This window comes from Larus michahellis, chromosome 1, assembly GCF_964199755.1.
Source record: "Larus michahellis chromosome 1, bLarMic1.1, whole genome shotgun sequence".
Classification (NCBI taxonomy): domain Eukaryota; kingdom Metazoa; phylum Chordata; class Aves; order Charadriiformes; family Laridae; genus Larus; species Larus michahellis.
This window is the reverse complement of record NC_133896.1, coordinates 19,758,698-19,767,423: the sequence shown is the minus strand read 5'-3', so window position 1 is coordinate 19,767,423 and position 8,726 is coordinate 19,758,698.

Genomic DNA, 8,726 nt, shown 5'->3' with positions numbered 1-8,726 from the left:
GCTCCATCTCCTTTAATATCCCCACTGGTGTTCCAACAGTGACATGGAATAAATATCTCAGTCCTGCACTCCCTCCCCTGAGCCTCCTTCTTCTTCACCTTCCAAATTTCGTCATTCAAAGACAAGCTCTTGTGGTAGGAGGAAAAGAGAGGCCAGTGAATATTTTTTCTATGTTATATGTAGGAATATTCACAGAATCACAGAATGGTTCAGGTTGGAAGGGACCTTAAAGATCATCTAGTTCCCACCCCCCTGCCCTGGGCAGGGACACCTCCCACTAGACCAGGTTGCTCAAAGCCCCATCCGGCCTGGTCTTGAACACCTCCAGGGATGGGGCATACACAACTTCTCTGGGCAACCTGTTCCACTGCCTCACCACCCTTACAGTAAATAATTTCTTCCTGATATCCAGTCTAAATCTACCCTCTTTCAGTTTGAGGCCATTACCCCATGTCCTATCATTACATTCCCACTAACCTATATCATTTCTAGTACAAAACAAAAAGCAAAGAAAAAGTTCAAAAGGCAAGCCACAGGCCCAAATTGAAACATCAGTTTTCAAGCTCCTTTTCCGGTTTTCACAAGAAAATGTATGTCCTAAGACACTTTCTAGGACTTTGTTTCTTTTTTGGGCAAAAAGGAAGGCAGGGTTTTAAAGTGAATAACTTCAGTTACTGCAGGGGGTTGGACTATATAACCTTTTAGGGTCCCTTCCAACCCAACACATTCTATGATTCTATGATTCTAAATTACCATGAGTTTTAACTGAAGAACAAATAGAGTGGCTCAGTTATTAGAAAACAGTCATGCAGTGCCATAGGGCTGAGCTCTAATTTGACTTCCTGTCTTTAGGTTCCGTTCCCAAGACATATAATCCAATGGTAAAGGCAGTCAAATACATTCCTACTGTGTGTTACCATTCCTCAATGCCCTCCATTAATCCTGATGCTCCTTTTCTTAACTAATGGATACTGTTATACCGTCTATCACTATTCAGACTTGCATTTGTAATTTAAAATCATACTAGGTTGTAGTGCTTTTAGAAATTTAATGCACACATTTAATGCTTATCTTCCTATTGAGACATTTAAGGTATAAAATAAAAACAGATAGACAAAGGGAAAATTAATCACCAGTGTAAAGATACCTTTTAACCTCTCTAGGTACAGAAAGGTGGTTTTTTCTACCTTTTTTCGGGTGTTCTGTAATATTTATGACAGATTTCAGAATTACATGTCATAACTTTTTAGGAAATTACATACATTGTTAACATTGATTTGTAAGTTGATGATATGATCAATTTTAAAAACAAACTTTAAACTTAATAACATCTTCCAGACTCCCCCACTAGCTTGACTGTCAAAGAGGCCACACTGGCCTTGATATGCTACATAAAAGAACTAGACTGCCTTATGAAAGGGCCCTAAAAGATTCGGGCTGTTCCCTTAGTTTGAGCAACTCAAAAATATCTGTAAGAATGCCTCACAGAATAATTACACAAAATGTCTCTCAAATTTGTTTCAAGCACCGTAGCTGCACAGTTCCTTCCTTGAAATTCTGCTTTGTGTACTGTAGCTTTATACGATCCTTACCCTAGTCTTCACTGAAAGCCCCAAGGAAAAAGACACCATAAAAGCAGTCCCTGAAATCACTTCCTTTTGAAAGCAATACTCGAAGTATATAATCCAGATGATCACATTACTCTTTCATTTTGTCTCAAATTAAAATCCAAATTAAAACTAATCTTGTGTGTTTCCTGATTCAAGTCTCGTTTCTCAGTTATTGCTCTAAAGACCCTACACTTATAGTTCAGAAATGGTTAGCCTTAGCCTAAGAAAAACAAAGTGTGCTCATGTGTTCTTTTGAGGGAGTGACTGTTTTTTGTCACATTATATATTTATATATACTAATATATATATATGCATAAGTGTGTATGCAAGTGATTTTCCATATGATGAAAATAATAAAAATATAGTTTTACTTTGCATTTTCATTTTTTAATTAGCATTCTTGATTATTGAGCAACTATGAACAGAAACAGTATTAAGAAATCCCCCTAACCCCAAAATTCTTAGATTCTGTTGAAGATTGTAATAATTGCTTTCCTTTAAATTTCCCAGTCTGTCATTTTCTGGTGGCTCAAGTAACCCTTTTTTCATCTTGCTCTTGATTAGATGACTAATAGATGACTCACAATGTGTGTTAGAATGAAAGAGATTTTGCAAGCTGTGGGTTATTTATATAATTTGAATTGCTCCGTACAGATCCATTTGGGAACATTAAGTTGTTTTTAGTGATAGCGTAAGATCAAACTATAAGGCATGATGACAAGTCTCACATCTGTTAAAATTCTATTTACTTACTATGAGGTGTTCTTATATTCTCTTCTCACTGGACATATTAGCAGATCACAGGTCATGTGCTGAAGGAAATATTGCTGTGAAGTGCCACACACCTGCTTGCTTTAATTTGACACTTTAAGCTTAGTGAATTGTGAATAGAGTTATCAACATTAGCCAGTCCAGCTGGACCTGAATAGCACTTGTAATCATCTAGGAATAAGCTGAATGTACTACAATGAAGCATCAGACTGAATCTGCAAATAAAGCAAATAGAAAATTCCAACAAAGTGTTACAGAGAAAGCAGAAGTTGTGTATTTAGTTTACAACAATATAACAGATTTCCATCTTTGTTTCTATCGTGAGCGCACTTAAACATTAGTCAGATTCTTACAACTTTCTTCTCATTAAGAGTTATACATCCCTGTGCTATCAGAAGTATCAGCTAAATGTACACTGTACAACTGAATCTATGCTCATCATTATCAGGCAGTTCCATACCATTCTATCTCCATAAACCAGCTCACAAAGAGAGTGCTAATAAAAGTATTTCTTCACTGAACCACAAGATTCATCTCTGAACTAGTATATTTTAGACATTTATGTTTCTGTCAGTATGACTCTGATTTGTTCAGGGTCACACCCACTTGTGTCATATGGATCAGAGCACATTCTGGGGACACAAATTATATCTAAAAAGCCTCTTCACAATCTCAAAGATTTTTCCAGTTTTGGACTAAGCCTTCCACAAGTCTCCCCTGGTGAAGGCAATACATGTAATTATAAAAACAAAACCCTTTTCACTGCACTGATAGTTCTCAGCTGTTGCAATAGCCTTTTTGAAAAGCTGCTTAGCCTTTCAACGACTTCTTTATGCCTGATAGACTTAAGAGTAGTTGCAAAATCCAGAGGACAAAATGTCAGTTTAAAGCCGCTTTTTGTTAAATACCTCTCAGATCTCCTGCCAAGCACTTCTTTGTGGGACCAGCAGATATCAGGAGCTACACGTTGTTGCTCTCTCTCTTCTAATATTTTTGAGGTAGTAGCAGGAAAGCTAGAACGTGTCAGAATCTATTTATGAGTGGCTGCCACTACCTGACCTTTTTTATCCAGTGTTTTCTAATAAGTGAAGAATTAACACCCAAAGAGTAACAGTTTGTAATTTCCTGTCTTAACTGTGATATGAATATTACCCTTTTGAACTCTGTCATTACCCTCTTACTCATCTGAAAATGATACATAAAATTAAAATCAGTAGCTGAGAATATAATTTGTTCCATTCAAGACACAGGAAAAAAAAATTGAGTAAGAGAGCTTGCATTCACAATGCAAATTTCAAGAGCATACTGCATTCAGGTAAGTCTAGAACCACCTAGATAATAGCTTTGGTTCTCCAAAATCGGTGACAAAGAGTTATCCCAGAACAATACACGATTTAAAATCCTTCTTTCCATGTCCTTACAAAACTAATCTGACAGGACAGAAAAGAAAAGATACCAAGACAGCAAAGCTTTATGTTTGTGTGTGATATACGTTCTCTCAGATACCAGGTCCTACCCCAGTGGTAATAAGGTCTTAATTTTGAAGCAAACTAATATAAAAATGGCCATTGGTGGGTATTTTTTTCCCCAGTATTTAGTATATATTCTTCATGCTTGTATTAACCAGTCTGATTTGTTAACTGGTGTTTCTTTTCACTAAAAATGTTTCATATTTGGTTTTAACATTATTTAAGCATTCATTTTGTTCAAAGTTTACATTTTCTTAACCTTAAAAAGTCTAATACAATCTTTAAAAGACTTTTCCATTTTTTTCCCCTATAAAAACATTCACCACATTTCGGTCCTCTCCTGCTATTCAGAGTTGGATAAATGTACAGCTGAGAGGCATATGAAGAATTCAGGTTATCCAGACTTTGTCCAAACGTCAGGAATAAACACAGTTATATTATGCTGTGGAATCTGTGCTTTCTAAACAGACTATGATATGTATTGATACCATTAGCAGATCAGTTTTCAGGTATATTTCTCCAGTCAGGAACCTCCTGCAAGACAGCAGAATCACAGTGACTTTCATGGACTGACTGATTTATCTTCAGACTTCTTTTATAATCCTCCAAAAATCATAAAGCATTTTCATATTGCTGTAAGAAATGGTTCTCATTCCTCTGTATTCTGGCATTCAAGAATCCTTTAAAATAAATAACTAAATAAACAAACTGCAAGTGGAAAAATTAAACTATGTACTCTTTTGTGGTGGGTTGACTTTGACTAGCTTCCAAGTGCCCACCAAGCCTCTCTGTTTCTTCCCCTCACCAGCAGGACCAGGGGAGAAAATATGATGAATAGCTCATAAGTTGAGATAAGGACAAGGAGATCACTCAGCAGGTACAGTCATGGGTAAAACACACTTGACTTGGGGAAATTAATTGAATTTATTGCCAATTAAACAGAGTAGGATAATAAGAAACAAGAACAAACATCATGATTATGCCTACAGTAACTTCTTTCACCCAAATGTTTTTATATTCATAGAAGACTTCAATTAATTATGAAAAAATGGAATTATTATTATTAATATTAAAATTATTAATATTATTAATATTATTAACATTATTATCTGCAATAGCAGCAGCAGCATAAAATTAAAGAAAATTCCACTCATAATGACTTTGATTCTAGTTTTGACAGGCCATGTGATAAGACAGAAAGAACCTAGGCTCTTTGTGCTAATCTTAACCAGTGAATGTTATTAGAATACTATTGAGGAAGAAAAACAAAAAGAAAGAAAAAACAAGAAAAAAGCTTTGCTGTTCTTAGAATGACTGCCTTAACTGGGCAACACCTGATTAACAGAACAACACATGAAAAAGTACACACAAACACTGAGATGAAGTCTGAGAAGGAATACAAAGAACTGTTGCATGAATAAATCTGACATAGAGATTCCCAAGATTTCTTCGCCAGGCTCAACACTAGCAGCAGTAGGTGACACCTCTACTTGTGGTAATAAAAGTAGTAGCTGTTTCTGTGCCAACTCACCTGTCTGAGTGTTATGCATGCTATGAGAGGATGTAAACAGTCCTTCAGGAAACAACGAGTTAGAACAAAATAAGATGTATCCAGCTGTTGGTGTTCCCTGTTTATTTTACTTCGCAAACAGCCTGTCTTTGGAAGCCTGACCTAGGTTGGGACCAAAGACTTGTGCATGTTTTGTCACGTTTTTCTTCTGATCTTTGCAGAACTTTCCTTTCTTGAGATTAACCTTATTTTATTTATTTATTTATTTATTTATTTATTTTTATACCTGTTTATTTATTTAAAGGCAGAAAATTATTTGGTAGTATCGTCTATCTATCTGAAGACAGAGTAGTTATTGGCTGTCCTCGTTTGAGGTAAAACAGAACCAATTTTCTGTTCAGTAATTTTACCTTGCAGCTAAGTCTGTTCTAACTAAATGAGCTCTTTGAAACTCTCTGAAATTAACAGCATATTGTAGAGACACTGTTTGCTCTCAGAGTGGTAAAACCTGATTAGTTGTAATTTACGCCAAGGAATGGTACGCAGAAAGGCTCATGCTTATATTTATTGCTATAACAACCAAGGTCAGCTAACTTTGTTATTTGCCCCATTGGAAGGTCAGAAGCGGAAAAGCGTAGAGGTGATGTACCTGTGGGGAGGAACAGACAGGACAGGTGACCCAAAACTCATGAGCAGGGTATTCCATCCCATCTGCATCATGCTCAGTATAAACACTGAGGGATTACTCCTGGACTGGACTCAGTGATGGACAGTAATTGGATTCCAGATCTGGATTCAGGAATGCATAGATCGGGACCAAAGGGTCAGCGCTCTTTCTTTCGTGACTGGCGCCCAAGGAGGACTCTGTCTGTTTATCTGTCAGGTTGCTAAGGAGGGGTTGGGCCTGTGCCTCAGTGGCCTTTTTTTCTTTAATCCACCACCCTAACTTACTCTTAGACTCCTTATTTAAGACCATTTCTGAAACCCTCAAAGGTGTAAATGGTTCTTATATAGGCGACCTCATCAATTTCTTGGGCAGCTTGAAACGGTTAACATCACTCACAACTTCTTCAGCAGCTTGCAGAGTTGAGCCTTTGCTAATTTTAACTTGTTATCTCAGTAGGTTAGCACTACCTTGCTCTCCTTTGGCCTTCTGACACTGATTCTTCCTTTGAGTCATGTACTGTATTAGTAGAAGTTGTGATAATATTGATTTGATATAATTTCAGTTTGGGCATACTGCAAACCACAGTTCTTCACAGGGGCAGGTCATTTCTTTAGTTTAATTCTGGGGTTTTAGTTTTATCGTTATGGGCAGATTTGTTGTTGTTGTTTCCAGATTTACGAAATAATGGAATAGTCTCTGGGCATAATTACTAGAATTGTTCATGATAAGTAATTAAACTACAGGGCAAAAATAATTTTAATTACATTTACTCTACCTCACATGTGAAGATTGCTTTCTATCTCCAGAGGTCTTCTGTGGTATTTTGTATAACATCTCTTCAATTATCTTTAGCCATGTTCTCCAATCCTCAGTTAAGCTTTCCTCCTAAAAGGACTAATTCCTCCTAATTTTCAGCTGTGTTACTGTTGTTGATTTTGTTGCAGCTGGAAGAGGAGTAGTAGAAAGGATGAGAAAACTAGGAATGCATGATATAAATTCTCTGTAACTTACAAAATACTAAAATAGCTTCGTTGCTAACAGCTGCTGTATCTAGATCTCACACAGTGGATGGAATTATATATGCTCCAGGAGAGAAGTATATTCACGTACATCACTGGTAGAAAAATAATAGTCATAAACAAGGAGAATGCAGTCATGGACTCAATTTTATTTCTAACCTTGTGAGAACAATTTGTGCATCATAATATATTTTTATGTTTCACACAAAACAAATTATAATAGCTAATGGATGGAAAATAATTTTATATCTAATGGACATATGGACTGATGCATATCAGAATATAGTTGGCATGAGAGTTACTAATATTTGTCCTCGATTTTGTGGCCCAATGCCTTGAGTGAAAAAGGTTTAATTTTTATTTTTTCTTTCTTTTTTTTTCCCTCTATCATTTCTCTAAACTAAACTCTCTGGATTCCTGTTGCTGTAATTGATTTAAAACCAGCAGTTTTCCCACAGGGGGTGAATTTGGCCACAAATGCCTAAATAGCAAGCTGTATTCGTTGCCCATAAAATTCCATGCTAAATAAAGATCAGCACATCAATAGTCTGTATGTATTTCAAGTTTAAACAGCCAAGAGGAACCTGGAAATCATATAGAATTTATATTATATAATTAATGTCCTTATTTGCTGTCTTTCCACTTCTATTTTGTTTCAGTTTGGGGGATTTACCTGCAAATAATCAAGTGTTTGTGGCATGTACCTAATGTAACAAGGCAAACACCAAGTTTTTTCATTTCTTAACTTAACAGTAATTTTCTTACAGAACAAAAAATTACAGATTTTTGAACTAAGATGAGTAAAGAAATGGCTTTATAACAAAAGGCTGAAGGTGTGTGTGTCCATTCTTATTAATTAAATAGAGCTAAAAAGTGATACATAGCTAGAAATATTGCATAGGTGTGTGTGACTTTGCACGTGTCTGCCTATGTGTTGGCACAGCCTTGAAGACTGTGAACACTAATATAATTTCTTTATGATGAGAAAGAGGAACTCTCGGGCATCAAAAGCTTCTTCAAACAACTACAGGAAGCCCCTCATACCTGTAGGGGACTTTAACTACCTCAACGTCTGCCTTTTGGTTAATAGACTTAGATGCTTTGGAGGGGAATGGGGGGGAAGTATTCTGCATATATTCTGTGTGAATTTGTGCAGAACTTCCTGCAGAATTACATAAATGCTATTTCATTTCAAATAATATATTCCAAATAGCTTAACAGACATTAAAGTCTTGTTATCTTTTATAATGTACGGTTAAGTCTTGGTTTAGTGTTTCTATGAAAATATAGCTCAAGGTCAATATTGCTATTTTTAATTAATATTTTTTAAAAATCCTTTTGAATAGCTAGGTAACACTTTGGTGTAATTTTATAATCAACGACTGTTGTACTACATCCAATTGCAGAATCCTGGCTCTTCATAGAAAGCAATCTTTTCTCAGAACTCCTAAAGTAAAGTGTAGATAACAAAACTAGGGCTTGTTAGTCATTTCTGTGCTGCCAAGAGAGAGTGTGAGTTGCTCACAGATGGTATTTGTTTTCTCTGAAACCTTTTTTGTGGGCTGCTATGTAGGAATGAGGAGCATCAAACTCATATGCAGTATAGGCACACCTATTTTGTTCCTTAGATCTGCCTGAAAAGCTGTCTCATAGTTCCTACAGGGAAAGTGATTGCAGAGC